This window comes from Salmo salar, chromosome ssa25 (assembly GCF_905237065.1).
Source record: "Salmo salar chromosome ssa25, Ssal_v3.1, whole genome shotgun sequence".
Classification (NCBI taxonomy): Eukaryota; Metazoa; Chordata; class Actinopteri; order Salmoniformes; family Salmonidae; genus Salmo; species Salmo salar.
This window is the reverse complement of record NC_059466.1, coordinates 11,894,616-11,909,417: the sequence shown is the minus strand read 5'-3', so window position 1 is coordinate 11,909,417 and position 14,802 is coordinate 11,894,616. Positions and strand designations below refer to the sequence as shown.

The window sequence follows — 14,802 nt, the reverse complement described above, 5'->3', positions numbered from 1 at the left end:
ATGCTTTTGTTACTTCTAGGCTGGACTACTGCAATGCTCTACTTTCCGGCTACCCGGATAAAGCACTAAATAAACTTCAGTTAGTGCTAAATACGGCTGCTAGAATCCTGACTAGAACCAAAAAATTTGATCATATTACTCCAGTGTTAGCCTCCCTACACTGGCTTCCTGTTAAGGCAAGGGCTGATTTCAAGGTTTTACTGCTAACCTACAAAGCATTACATGGGCTTGCTCCTACCTATCTTTCCGATTTGGTCCTGCCGTACATACCTACACGTACGCTACGGTCACAAGACGCAGGCCTCCTAATTGTCCCTAGAATTTCTAAGCAAACGGCTGGAGGTAGGGCTTTTTCCTATAGAGCTCCATTTTTATGGAATGGTCTGCCTACCAATGTGAGAGACGCAGACTCAGTCTCAACCTTTAAGTCTTTACTGAAGACTTATCTCTTCAGTAGGTCCTATGATTAAGTATAGTCTGGCCCAGGAGTGTGAAGGTGAACGGAAAGGCTGGAGCAACGAACCGCCCTTGCTGTCTCTGCCTTGCCGGTTCCCCTCTTTCCACTGGGATTCTCTGCCTCTAACCCTTTTACAGAGGCTGAGTCACTGGCCTACTGGTGTTCTTCCATGCCGTCCATGGGAGGGGTGCGTCACTTGAGTGGGTTGAGTCACTGACGTGGTCTTCCTGTCTGGGTTGGCGCCCCCCTTGGGTTGTGCCATGGTGGAGATCGTTGTGGGCTATACTCGGCCTTGTCTTAGGACGGTAAGTTGGTGGTTGGAGACATCCCTCTAGTGGTGTGGGGGCTGTGCTTTGGCAAAGTGGGTGGGGTTATATCCTGCCTGTTTGGCCCTGTCCGGGGTATCATCGGATGGGGCCACAGTGTCTTCTGATCCCTCCTGTCTCAGCCTCCAGTATTTATGCTGCAGTAGTTTATGTGTCGGGGGCTAGGGTCAGTCTGTTACATCTGGAGTATTTCTCTTGTCTTATCCGGTGTCCTGTGTGTATTTAAATATGCTCTCTCTAATTCTCTCTTTCTCTCTTTCTGTCTTTCTCTCGGAGGACCTGAGCCCTAGGACCATGCCTCAGGACTACCTGGTATGATGACTCCTTGCTGTCCCCAGTCCACCTGGCCGTGCTGCTGCTCCAGTTTCAACTGTTCTGCCTGCGGCTATGGAACCCTGACCTGTTCACCGGACGTGCTTGTTGCACCCTCGACAACTACTATGATTATTATTATTTGACCATGCTGGTCATTTATGAACATTTTAACATTTTGACCATGTTCTGTTTTAATATCCACCCTGCACAGCCAGAAGAGGACTGGCCACCCCTCATAGCCTGGTTCCTCTCTAGGTTTCTTCCTAGGTTTTTGGCCTTTCTAGGGAGTTTTTCCTAGGGAGTTTTTCCTAGCCACCGTGCTTCTTTCACATGCTTTGCTTGCTGTTTGGGGTTTTAGGCTGGGTTTCTGTACAGCACTTTGAGAATATCAGCTGATGTACGAAGGGCTATATAAAAATAAATTTGATTTGATATCACGCTGACAACTCCACAATCTCGCCCTCCCAGAGTGCAAAGAACCTTGGCGTGACCCTGGACAACACCCGGTCGTTCTATGCAAACATCAAAGCAGTGGCTCGCTCCTGCAGGTTTATGCTCTACAACATCCGTAGAGTACGACCCTACCTCACACAGGAAGCAGCGCAGGTCCTAATCCAGGCACTGGTCATCTCCTGTCTGGACTACTGCAACTCTCTGTTGGCTGGGCTCCCCACTTGTGCCATCAAACCCCTGCAACTTATTCAGAACACTGCATCCCACCTGGTTTTCAACCTTCCCAAGTTCTCCCATGTCACCCTGCTCTTCCGCACACTCCACTGGCTTCCAGTCGAAGCTCATATCCACTACAAGACCATGGTACTTGCCTAAAGTGCAGCAAGAGGGACTGCCCCTCCCTACCTTCAGGCTATGCTCAAACTCTATACCCCAATCCAAGCACTCCGTTCTGCCACCTCTGGTCTCTTGGTCCTCCCACCCCTACGGGAGGGCAACTCCCGCTCAGTCTAAGCTCTTCTGTCCTGGCATGGCACGCCAATGGCGGAACCAGCTTCCCCCTGAAGCTAGGACAGTGGAATACCCCCCCACTGTTCTAGCTCTGACTTTGCTGATATACTTTTCCTCAATAAAGTAGCTGTTTACTATGCCTGTATGTTGTCCCACCTGTATGTTGTCCCACCTAACTTAAGATTAATGCATTAACTAAGTCACTCTGGATAGGAGCATCTGCTAAATTACTCAAATCGAAATCGAAGTCCATTTTAGATTTTGTTTTCCATTTCAAAATAACTGTGCTCTTTTGGTTTCCATCAGCAGTTCCCAATGTGATTTTCAAACTCAAATTGGAATCATTGATTCTCTCCAGAAAGGCTGTGAAGCCTGCTTATCAAGAGGGAGCAAAGGCTCAAGCCATGTGGGACATCACATTGATCTGCAGGCGGCTCTGATTATATTATATGATCTTAGCTTGATTTCCAACATCCTCAAGCCATTTCTATGCTTATTTTACTTTGTAGAGTGGAAGGGGACTTTGTGGCCTGTACAAGGTTGCTGAGTTAAGAGACTGGATGCATCTCATTTGGCTCCCTATTTAGTTCACTACCTTTGACCAAGGACCCTTTAGGGCTCTGGTCAAAAGTAGTGCACTATAAAGGGCAAGCACTTGGTGAAGTCACTCTCAATTGGCTTAGTGCAAGGGTATCAAACTCAATTCCTGGAGGGCCAAGTGACTGTGGGTTTGCGCTCTTCCCTTGTACTTGATTGATGAATTAAGGTCATTAATTAGTTAGGAACTCCCCTCACTTGGTTGTCTAGGTCTTAATTTGGCACGAATTGAAAGGAAATAACAAACCGGTAGACCCACGGCCCTCCAGGAAGTGAGTTTGACACTGCTGGCTTAGTGCTTACACAAACATACTGCTAGGAAAACTGGCATTTTTCTGTAAGTATATCCTAAGTTCCAAGATTATAGAAGGTTTGAAACACAATGTGGTCAGAATTGTTTTAAGTATTTTTGATAGCTTCAAAAATAGAAATACATAATTCTGTCTAAACTAGAGGATATTATTTTATAGGAACTACTGTACAGTTCTACTGTACACCCAGAGATGGCACAGAATGTTCTGGGAACCAACAATGCTGACTACATATACGTAATTGATTAATAAAATCAATAAGCTATTTAGTGAGTCGGTGGTTAGTGAATACCTCTGACGTCTGCTACAATGCCTTACCCATTACCAAACGCTTACCCTCTTGCACAGCTTTCATCAAACTTTTTGTTGGGTTTAACGTCAAATGGCACCAATTTACTTTATGTTCGTACTCTGATCTTTTATTTCTTGTTGCAATGTCGAAGGAACCTGCAAGTAAGCATTTCATTGGATGGTGTATACCATGTGTCGTATGTACGACTAATACAACTAATAAAACTTGAAACATAACTTTATGGTCAGACCATATGCTTAATGCAGTACCCAACATAGACCGAGCCACCGCTGAGGTGTACCTACCCTCATCTGGAATCAAACATTCTTTAAAAGTCCACTATTGACTAGATTGTGTACACGCTAGAATCGGCGTCCAAATGAGATATAATGCAATTGAGAGTGATCCAATCCATATGGCTTACTGTAGGACTTCATAAGTTGCAATTCCTTAGTCATAGCATGGTGCTTATATGGTTGTATAATATTGTAAGGCTTGTATATTGATGTAATACATTTGGTTGCATAATTCAAACAAATGGATATCAAAGGTAATCATCCAATCTAAAACCAACACGTGTAAAATACCTGTTTTGCTACACAATAGAATATAAATTCTACAATACTACACAGAAACTGCAGTATATAAATGTATTGTAGTCATACACTGAGTATACAAAACATTAAGCACGTTCTTTCCATGACAGACTGAACAGGTGAATCCAGGTGAACGCTGTGATCTCTTATTGATGTCACTTGTTAAATCCACTTCAATTAGTGTAAATTAAGGGGAGGAGACAGGTTACAGAAGGATTTTTAAGCCTTGATACAATTGAGACATGGATTGAGTATACTACTCGCCAATGTCCAGTCTCTTGACAACAAGGTAGATGAAATTCGAGCGAGTGTTGCCTTCCAGAAAGACATTAGAGATTGTAACATTCTCTGTTTCACGGAGCCATAGCTCTCTCGGGATATGTTGTCGGAATCGGTTCAGCCACCGGGCTTCTCCATGCATCGCGCCAACAGGGATAAACTCCTCTCTGGGAAGAGGAAGAGCGGGGATGTATGCTTCATGATTAACGACTCATGGTGTAATCATAACAACATACAGGAACTCAAGTCCTTCTGCTCACCCAACCTAGAATTCCTTATAATCAAATGCTAGCCATATTATCTCCCAAGAGAATTCTCATCAGATATCGTCATAGCAGTGTACATTCCCCCTCAAGCAGACACCAAGACGGCCCTCAAGGAACTTCACTGGACTCTATGTAAACCATATATCCTGAGGCTGCATTTATTGTAGCTGCGGATTTTAACAAAGCAAATTTGAGAACAAGGTTACCTAAATTCTATCAGCATATTGATTGCACTATGTGCGGGTGTAATACACTCAATCACTGCTACTCTGACTTCCGCGATGCATACAAAGCCCTCCCCCGCACTCCCTTTGGTAAATCCGATCACGACGCCATCTTGCTCCTACCGTCTTATAGGCAGAAACTCAAACAGGATGTACCAGTGACTAGAACCATTCAACTATGGTCTGAACAATCAGAAGCCACGCTTCAAGATTATTTTGATCACGCGGACTGGGATATGTTCCGGTCAGCCTCAAATAACATCAATCTTGTTCCTGTACCCAAGAAGGCAAAGATAACTGAAGTAAATGACTACCGCCCTGTAGCACTCACTTCTGTCATCATGAAGTGCTTTGAGAGACTAGTCAAGGATCATATTACCTTCACCTTACCGGTCACCCTAGACCCACTTCAGTTTGCATACCGTCCCAACAGGTCCACAGACGATGCAATTGCCATCACGCTGCACACTCAGAGTGTGGTGTCAGAAAAAGAACCTCTCACTTAACGTCAACAAAACAAAGGAGATGATCGTGGACTTCAGGAAACAGCAGAGGGAGCACGCCCCTATCCACATCGAAGGGACAGCAGTGGAGAGGGTGGAACGTTTTAAGTTCCTAGGTGTACATATCAGACAAACTGAAATGGTCCACCCACACAGACAGTGGGATGAAGAAGGCGCAACAGTCATCCAAAACCCTGACATACTTTTACAGAAGCACAATCGACAGCATCCTGTCAGGCTGTATCACAGCCTGGTACGGCAACTGCACCGCCCTCAACCGCAAGGCTCTCCAGAGGGTGGTACGGTCTGCACAACGCATCACCTATGGCAAACTACCTGCCCTCCATGACACCTACAGCACCCGATGTCACAGGAAGGCCAAAAAGATCATCAAGGACAACAACCACCCGAGCCACTGCCTGTTCACACCGCTATCATCCAGAAGGCGAGGTCAGTACAGGTACATCAAAGCTGTGACCTGAGAGACGGAAAAACAGCTTCTATCTCAAGGCCATCAGAATGTTAAACAACAATCTCTAACTCAGAGAGGCTGCTGCCTACATTGAGACCCAATCACTGGAGACTTTAATAAATGGATCACTAGTCACTTTAAACAATGCCACTTTAAATAATGCCACTTTAATAATGTTTACATATCTTACATTACTCATAAGTGTATATACTGTATTTTATACCATCTATTGCACCTTGCCTATGCCGCTCGGCCATCGCTCATCAATATATTTATATGTACATATTCTCATTCACCCCTTTAGATTTGTGTGTATTAGGTAGTTGTTGGGGAATTGTTAGATTACTTGTTAGATTTGTGTGTTTTAGGTAGTTGTTGGGGAATTGTTAGATTACTTGTTAGATATTACTGCACTGTCGGAACTAGAAGCACAAGCATTTCACTACACTCGCATTAACATCTGCTAACCATATGTATGTGACCAATACGATTTGATTTGATTTGTGTATGTGTGCCATTCAGAGGTTGAATGGGAAAGACAAAAGATTGAAGTGCCTTTGAACAGGGTATGGTAGTAGGTGCCAGGCGCACCGGTTTGTGTCAAGAACTGCAACACTCAACAGTTTCCTGTGTTTATCAAGAATGGTCTATCATCCAAAGGACATCCAGCCAACTTGACACAACTGTGGGAAGCATTGGAGTCAACACTGGCCAGCATCCCTGTGGAACACTTTCGACCCCTTGTAGAGTCCATGCCCCGAAGAATTGAGGCTGTTCTGTGGGTTCCTAATATTTGGTATACTCTGCATACGTGCACTTTATTAAAGGGATTCACCCAAATGACATAATGACATATTGGTGAACTATCCCTTTAAGAATGGCAAAAAAAAGGCCTAAACTAAATAATATTAACATGTGTAATACAAGGATCAAAGACCATTAGGCCAACCAAATACATTTTACGATGTTCATTGGAGCCTCTTAAAGCAACAGAGAGAATGGGTGACAGACTGCCAAAATCCTAAGCCATTAATTCCCCCAAAAGCTTACACTGACATATTTAGTCGGAAAATGACCTCAATGCTGAGCGCATGTGCCAAACCGGATAAAACCATTTCAATTCAACTAAGAGCATAAGTAACTCGTATGTACTGTAACTTCAGGCACTTGTGATGGAAATGAGTCTGGAATCGAGAAGGCCACATCACTTTTTAGCTTCTTTCTGGCGGAGGTTCCGCCCCAATTCCAACCTTGAAAGCAGCTTAGCGGGCCACTTGTAAACCTGCTTACTGGAAAGGGCATGTCGGGAAATACTGGGCCAAAGAAGGAAAGGACACTCCTGTGGATAAGCTTGATTAACCAGGGATACAAAAGATCCAACTGTTGGATAGCCAACAGTTGGATCAAGGCATAGTTTATCCCAAATGGTACCCTATTCCCAATAAAGTGCACTAGTTTCAACCAGAGCCCTATGAACGCCAGTCAAAAGTAGTGTACTATATAGGGAATAGGGTGCCATTTGAAACTCAACCATTTTCTCATTCTCAAGTGTTTTTCTCTTAATTGTGCACTCAGGCTGAGTTTCAACACGTTTATTAGTAACTCCATTGCTTTTCTTTGAAGTTTACTTTGGTGTTTGTTCTCCAAACTTCCCAAAAGTAATAGCATGAGAATAGTGTCATTTGTATAGGACTACTGTGTTTACATCGGACAATTACTTGTTTGAATTGGACTACCGTGTCGAGCTGGCAAATCTGTGTCAAATAAAATGTCTGTCTAGCCTGAGTCATGGTGACTGTTTCGCAGGGCCACAAACCCACATCTACAGAGCAAATGCTATAATGTATGTTTGATTAGGTTTCAAGACTATAGTATTAAATCCATTGGCTTCTATGGAAGTCATCAGTTGTGCTTGTTTCACCAACCATCAGTGCTTTGTCTATGTCTATATTTATTTATGTCTGAAGTATGCTTTTGGTGTTGTTGTTTGTGTCTTGCTGGTGAGAAACCTAATTTCACCTCATGGGATTCATAAAGTTTATTCAATTTCGGGCTCACCTCTGAGAGCAGGCAGCAGTGAGTGGTCCTTCCTGTCGTCACATTTGTTACATTCACTGAAGTAGAGCAGCAGGAAGACATCCACAAGCACCCAGACAAGCGAGGTGGTGAGCACCACCTTACAGTATACGAAACGCCGCATCGGCCCCCCGTGACGTGACGGCAGAGAGGAATCAGCAGGCTGGCCCCTGACAGAAAGCAGGAACTCTGGAGACTAAACAAGGTAACGGAGGGGAGACACACCAGGATGTCATCCCACTACATAGAGAGGAGAGAAAAACACACAGACCTGGTTAGAAAGAGAACTTTAAGAAATGAAAAGAAAACATTTAATTGATGAAATGTTAAGAATGAACATTGTGACAATGAAACTGAGGAGAATTCATTGATTTCACCATACAGCTTCCACCACAACAGCTAACTTCCTTTGAACATGTCTTTTTGTATGGAACACAGTTGTTGACAATGACTTGGTATTTATTCCATTTGAGAGAAAAGCAGAAAGCTAATTCATTCCTCAGAGAGTCTGCATATCATCTGTGGTTTATTGGCGGATTTGCCTAGACCAGGCAGATAGATTTCAGTCCAATGAGAATGTTTGTGCGGAGCATAAATCTCAATGGAATGAAATTAATACCTCACTAGTATTCCACATGAAAAAAACACAATTTGCTATGTAATGTGACTTTCTCTAAGGAGAATTATTGGTTTACAGAGGCAACAAGCTGCATTCAATTCTCCCTGTATGAAACTGTGTGTGTGTGTGTAAAATCACAATAGATGTGCTGGACAAGACCGTTCTAAAAGAAGCAGTCAGAAGAGAATAAATAGACAATGTAAACAAAATGGACACTCTTTTCATAATATGAATTCATATCTACCTGACAACTTTGGTACGATAGTGATGGATTAGATCACAACTGAAATAGAGCATGCTTTGTACGTTTTATATTTTCCTCCTACAAATGTTAATCTCCAATCCAATGTAATGATGTACAAGAAGGTTGTTTTGACTGAAAGGTCTGCACTATGGTACTTTACCTTTAAATGTCCTGTAAAGCAATAAGAGCTATCTATGATCCCAAAGTCTTGCGTTTTCATTTCAGGGAGAAATTAGATCATATTAATGGCATAAAAGGCTATCAAATATTTCTGTCTTACACACAAATTCTAGTATTGGAGTGTTCTGTGGGGCATTGAGTTTCCATAAACGCGGTCACATAACCACACGCAAAAATACAACTGAAAACAGAAACCCCCTTGGTGTACGTTGAAGTGGTGTGTGTGGGTGTGCATTTTTGTTTACCCACACCGTCCTCCAATATGCTCAAGGCCCTATGCCAATGGGTGGTTCTTAGGCTCATCCCCAGAAGGAAATCTGACTATCCCATTTCCTTATCATTCTCCTGCAGCGTAGTACAGCGTAGTGCACCGTAGTGCAGTCTTTGCGCTCACAACATCCCTCTCTGCTTCCTGTATATGTCCATCCCAGTAGATGACAAGCCTGTTCTGAATTAACTGTTATCTCTTCCAAAAACAAGCCTGGTCGTCCAGTCATGTTTATTAGTAGTATCACAGCCCTGTTAACAACAGTCACACTGACAATAGTTCATCATTGACCGCTTTCTGTCATAAGTAGGCCTACAAAGCTTAACCAAAATTACAGGACATCTAAGGTGGGACGTTCGCCCCAAAATGGCCTTGAGAATGGCAGTGTAATAAACGAAAGACTCCTTCGTGTGCAATGTTGTCATCCGTTGCAGTGGACTTTCCCAAACCTTACAAATGTATAGATTCCGGTGATAAGGTATTCCAATCTAAATCGAATCCTCTGTTTCTAAAACATCATGAATCTGATTGAAATGAAAGAGACCAACGCCTAGTAACACTAGACCCTGAAACCTTACTCCGTGCTACTTTCATCATATTGAATTCTATGCTAATTTCTGCAACAAAAAAATCGGAACATGTCTGCTATGTTTTCCCGCGGCCATCTGCTTAGAACTGTCGAGTGCAATGTTTGGGTCTGGTGCCACCAACCAGGCTGGAGGCGACGCTCGCATTCCCCCTCTGAAGCGGCTGGGTCATTAGTCCAACCATCTGCACGGATGAATATTTCCTGTCTGTTGAGCAGTGCACTACAACAAGGTCTCTCCCCTCATTACAGCATACATTTCAGCTGAAAACACTTGTCGAAACAACACAAACCTTATTGACCGTGGCGACTCTTTGACGCTTTAACCCACGGGCCAGAAGTGTTACATTTTTTGGCACCTCTGACACTGACAGTTACTGTTTGAATGTATCCAAACTCCTACTCATCAAACAAGGCTGCTCTAAAGTTCAAACAATGGCAATTCAGCTCTAATGTTCTCTATCATTTCTGACGGGTTTATTCTGGAATCCCAGATGCAGAATTATCTGAAGTACATGATTCTTCACTCAAGAAGCAGACTGAACTTCTCTTGTGTACAGGGAATTGAATACAAGCTCACTTAGGTACACTCCAGGGCCACTGATATAAGCATTATGACAGGGAGCACTTTGAGCACAATCTTTTACAATGTTCAGAAAAGGATAAATCAGCACAAATCGTCCAGCGTTAAGGCATTCAGGGTACAGGAAATGATTATCAGGATGGACTAGACGGCTGATCCTCTTAAGTCCGTCCGCCGCGCCGATCCAATGGGGTGCTGGGACGACGTCAATAACAAAGGGAAGAGGTGGGCTGTGCTACTAAAGTACATGAGGGAATACTTCAGTGGCATATCTATTGGGCAGGGCCCCACAACCCTCATCCTGGAGATACCGTCCTGTTCAGTCCAGCCCTAACCCAACATACCTGATTCAGCTATTTAAGGTCTTGGTGAGCAGCTAATTAGTCAAACCAGGTGTGCTTCGGTTAGCCTCACACTATCATCCCGATCTCGTGAACTTAGGGAGTGAACGTTATTTATAATGAGGGTTACATGGAGAAAATCGGACCTCTCTGAAATGAAAATGGATGACCAACCATTAAGTAAGAAATATTTGACCTACACCCTCCCTGAACGCTTGAAAAAAAAAACAAGTGACCTTCCTCTATACCCAAAATAATAATTAAAACCTAAAGTGGATAGCAGAGAACATGTCTACCATTTAGCTTCACTTCTTGGACAGACCAGAGCCTTAGATATGCAGTTTTAGAAACGGTTCTTTGTCCTGTAAGCATCAGGCTACATGGCAACGCATGAACTTTGATAGAGCACAGGGCTGTGGGCCAGAAGGTTGTGGGTTCGCATACCACGTAGACAAGAGTAGGGGTGGAAAGATCATCATATTTGCAGGTCCAAGAAAAATGGCCTTTTATAAACATTTCATGCAATTCTACATAATTTTACATAAAGGCAGAATATTTTTTAATACCACACAAATTTACCGAAATGACTGGCTAAGAATGGACAGAGATATAGGCCAATGTGTTCATCTTATCATATTTCTCCAATGCTAAATCAGTGTGTCTTGTCTGCAATAAAACTGTCCCTTTTTGGCAAATAATTAAATCTGAGACTTCATTAGGAATCTGAGCATGGTACTTCCAAAAGTGAACCTACCCAGACAGAGTAGACCTAGTGACACTGCTGGCTACTCTTCTTCCATGGCTTAACCCAACAAGAGAGGGTCACAAGGGTTTCCCTAAAAACTGTCTGGGTTTAAACATCTCCTACTGTACAGAAAGTGAACAGCTTAATCAATTGATACTGAGAGAATTAGATTACTTCTCAAGCAAAGTCAAAGTTTTGGTCTCCTCGGCTATAGAAGGATGTAGCTTCGCGCTCTCATTCTCAAACTGAACAGAACATAAGCTATAGGCCAGTCCGCGCGCAAGAGTACATTATTTGGACTAGGCCTAATCATAGATTATTTTCGGAAGAAGCCTTTGACTCTCCTCCTGAACTGCCACCATAGACCTACACAGCACAGCCATTGGTTAAGGCAGCACACAAAACGTTTTGAATCAGCAAGATCAGAGTAGGCCGGGGCTCAGGGTTGGAATATCCCTCGCAGTTTATAATGCAGCCTAGTTGTATTTACATCATCCCAGCAGCTATCTTAGAAATATAACTTTGCTCTATGCTTCCCCCGAGCATGCATTTCTTAGCCTATAGGCTATGGATCATTTGATTGAGACCACACTAAATAGCCTATAGGCGCATGCCCAGCGGAGAATCAGAGATGAGGGGAGGCATCGGCCACACATCGATATATAGCCTAATAAGCAACAAATTCTAAAACACTGACAAATATGAACATTTCATAATTTACAAAGTACATGACCCTCCCCTGGACTATATTGAAAAAATACTAAACCCTCCCCTTGGACTGAAATTGAAAAAGCATGACCCTACCCCATTTTCCTCCAGGTACCCATTCTGTGCATTTATATCCATCCCAAGCTCATGAGATCAGGATGGTAGTACGAGGCTATGTTTTATTAGGGTTGGACTGAAAACCTAAAGGACGGTAGATCTCCAGGAAGAGGATGTAATGTAAGTATAGTACCACTCTATTCATCGAGACCATTATGAAGTGAGAGACAACCCACAGGGTGTGATATGGTGGAAAGCCAAGCACACACTCCCCTTCACTCAGCAGCAGACAGATAAATAGAGGCTAAAGGGAACATATTGATTCATCTGTTGTCTTATACAGCTGAACTGATCTAACAAATAGGCTAAGTGAGACTTAACTTGTTGACCTATTTGAGAACCCACTGGCTACTACTACTTCACTGTTACCAGTGTCTCACTGCAGGGGTGGGTTCAATTTGAATACAAGGCAGTCAATTCAGGAAGTAAACTGAAATTCCAATTCAATAATTAAAATAGGCCATCTGTTTTCAATGACTGTTCAATAAGTGAAGAGAAGCAAAAATAATAGCTATTTGTGTCAAAGATTTGCCCATTTTGAATGACCCCAACCTGGCCTCACAGCAATATATCTAAAGGTAAATTGCTAGAACAATTGAATGGCAAAATGTCATCCTCCACAACAATCTCGTCATTATGATGGATGAGTAGGGTATTGACTTCAAACTGCTGCAGAAGGACAGGTGTATGTCCAGGCTACAGCTCATTGATATCATTCCTACATTCAAGACTAAGATTTTCTAATTGGAATGCTTAGCAACAAAGTCACAACAAATATTGTAAATATAGCCTATATCAGCAGCAGGCAGATTTAAGACCTTACATTCCTGCAATATCTAATTGACAGTCTAGAATCTAGTAATTAATAGACGGAACATGCGATATTCCAAATGAACATTTCTCTGTAGCCATCTCTTATGACATTGTCTGACTGCTGAAAGATGAAAGCACGTCATTCAAGAAACATGTAATTTTGTACTATATATATATATATATATATATATATATATATATATATATATATATATATATATATTATTCAATACTTACAGAAAATATGTCTTATTGTAATCAATTAATGGCACAATGATGTCTCGCTTGCCAGCAACGTGTTGCATAGGGTTAACAGCACTAATGTAATTCACTAATCATTTTTGAATGGTTGAAATGGTAAATCAAACTATCAATCCAAATGTTCCGCAGACGGAAAACCTGTATCTGAATGAAGAGCATCATTTTACGTCCCGATGATGTTGCTGGTTGGCAATCTTTATTGCTTGATACCTATACTCTTCGTTAGTCCGTCTTCAGAATGTACTGCAGTCGTCCCGACGCCACACGTAGACTACCGATATATTGCAGCCTAAACAAGTTCCCCTGTAATCTCTAACATTCTATGCAGCGCAAAATGATGTCTTTGTATGCACCTGTTCTCGGAAAGAATAATGTATAACGGGGTAACGGACAGGCGATACGTTCTGGTGCTATCTACCATGAAAACTATAGAGGCAATAGTCCGTTTTCTCATCCGTAATTGGTTGCAAGTCACGTCGATCAGGAAGCCCTGCTGATCCTGAGCATCAAGGGCGTCTGGTAAATGTATTTCTTTCAGTGTGTATCGTATGGGAAATAGCCTAAAGCACAAAACTCAAATACCTAGGTTACACACGGCATATTGAAGTATCCTACAATACATAATATAATATATTCGTTGTATGAATTATTTGTAGGCTATATCTGAAAATATAAGCAGTTTATACACAGTTAATAATTAGTTAATATGTAGGATGTATAACGTTAAATAGTCAGTAAATGGTTATAAAGTCTTTGTTCAAATTGTGTGATTGTCGTTTGGTGTTTCCAAATATTGAGTTGATATATGAACAATTCAAAATCAATTAAACCTAAATTAGGAGCAAAGTTTGCACTTTACAAACCAATATTACCCAGAAGAATGAATCATTTCTCAATCTGGCTCTAATTATCATCACAGCAAAACTGAACAGAAAATGTGTTGAGTGTGCCAGCATTGTAACCTATACCTAGGCTTACTATGTTAGCACAGCTCTGTTCTAATGCCACAACCTGGTCTCAGAGCATATAGTATTATTCTGTAAGTAAATCCGATACTCTCCATTTAGTATGTTACGTTTCGCATTGTATGTATTAATTTTTGGATGTCCATCACCCATTTCTTATGATATGTTATGAATTACAATTTGTATTATATGTTACACATTTGCAAAATATACAATATGTTACGAATTAGTCAAATGTACAATATGTTACCAATTTGCGAAGATATGATATGATACAAATTCTAGCTTGGTGGCTAACGTTAGCTAGGCTAGGGGTTAGGGTTAAGGTTAGGGTTAAGGTTAGGGGAAGGGTTAGCTAAAAGGGTTAAGGTTAGGGATAGGTGAAGGGTTAGCTAAAAGGGTTAAGGGGGATAGTTAGCTAACATGCTAAAGATGTGGCAAAGTAGCTAAAAAGTGGTAAGTAATTTTAAAGTTGCTAAAACGCTAAAGTTGTCCATGATGAGATTTGAACTCGCAACCTTTGGATGGGTAGACGTTCACGTTAATTGTCCACCCATCAACTATCCTTTTCTTTTTGACTAAAGTAACCATCTGTCTAACGTAACCATACCAAACTTAATGTACTGTATCATACTAATTGGAGCGTCCCGGATTTGTGTACAGAATAATACGAAATGCTCTGAGAGGAGGTTACA

At 42.0% G+C, this 14,802-nt stretch overlaps 1 pseudogene; it reads right to left on the bottom strand.

The window, feature by feature from the left end:
* The window catches only part of LOC106586166 (polypeptide N-acetylgalactosaminyltransferase 13-like), a 55,435-nt pseudogene extending 41,854 nt beyond the window's left edge, over nt 1–13,581 (bottom strand).
* Nucleotides 13,582–14,802: the final 1,221 nt, after the last annotated feature.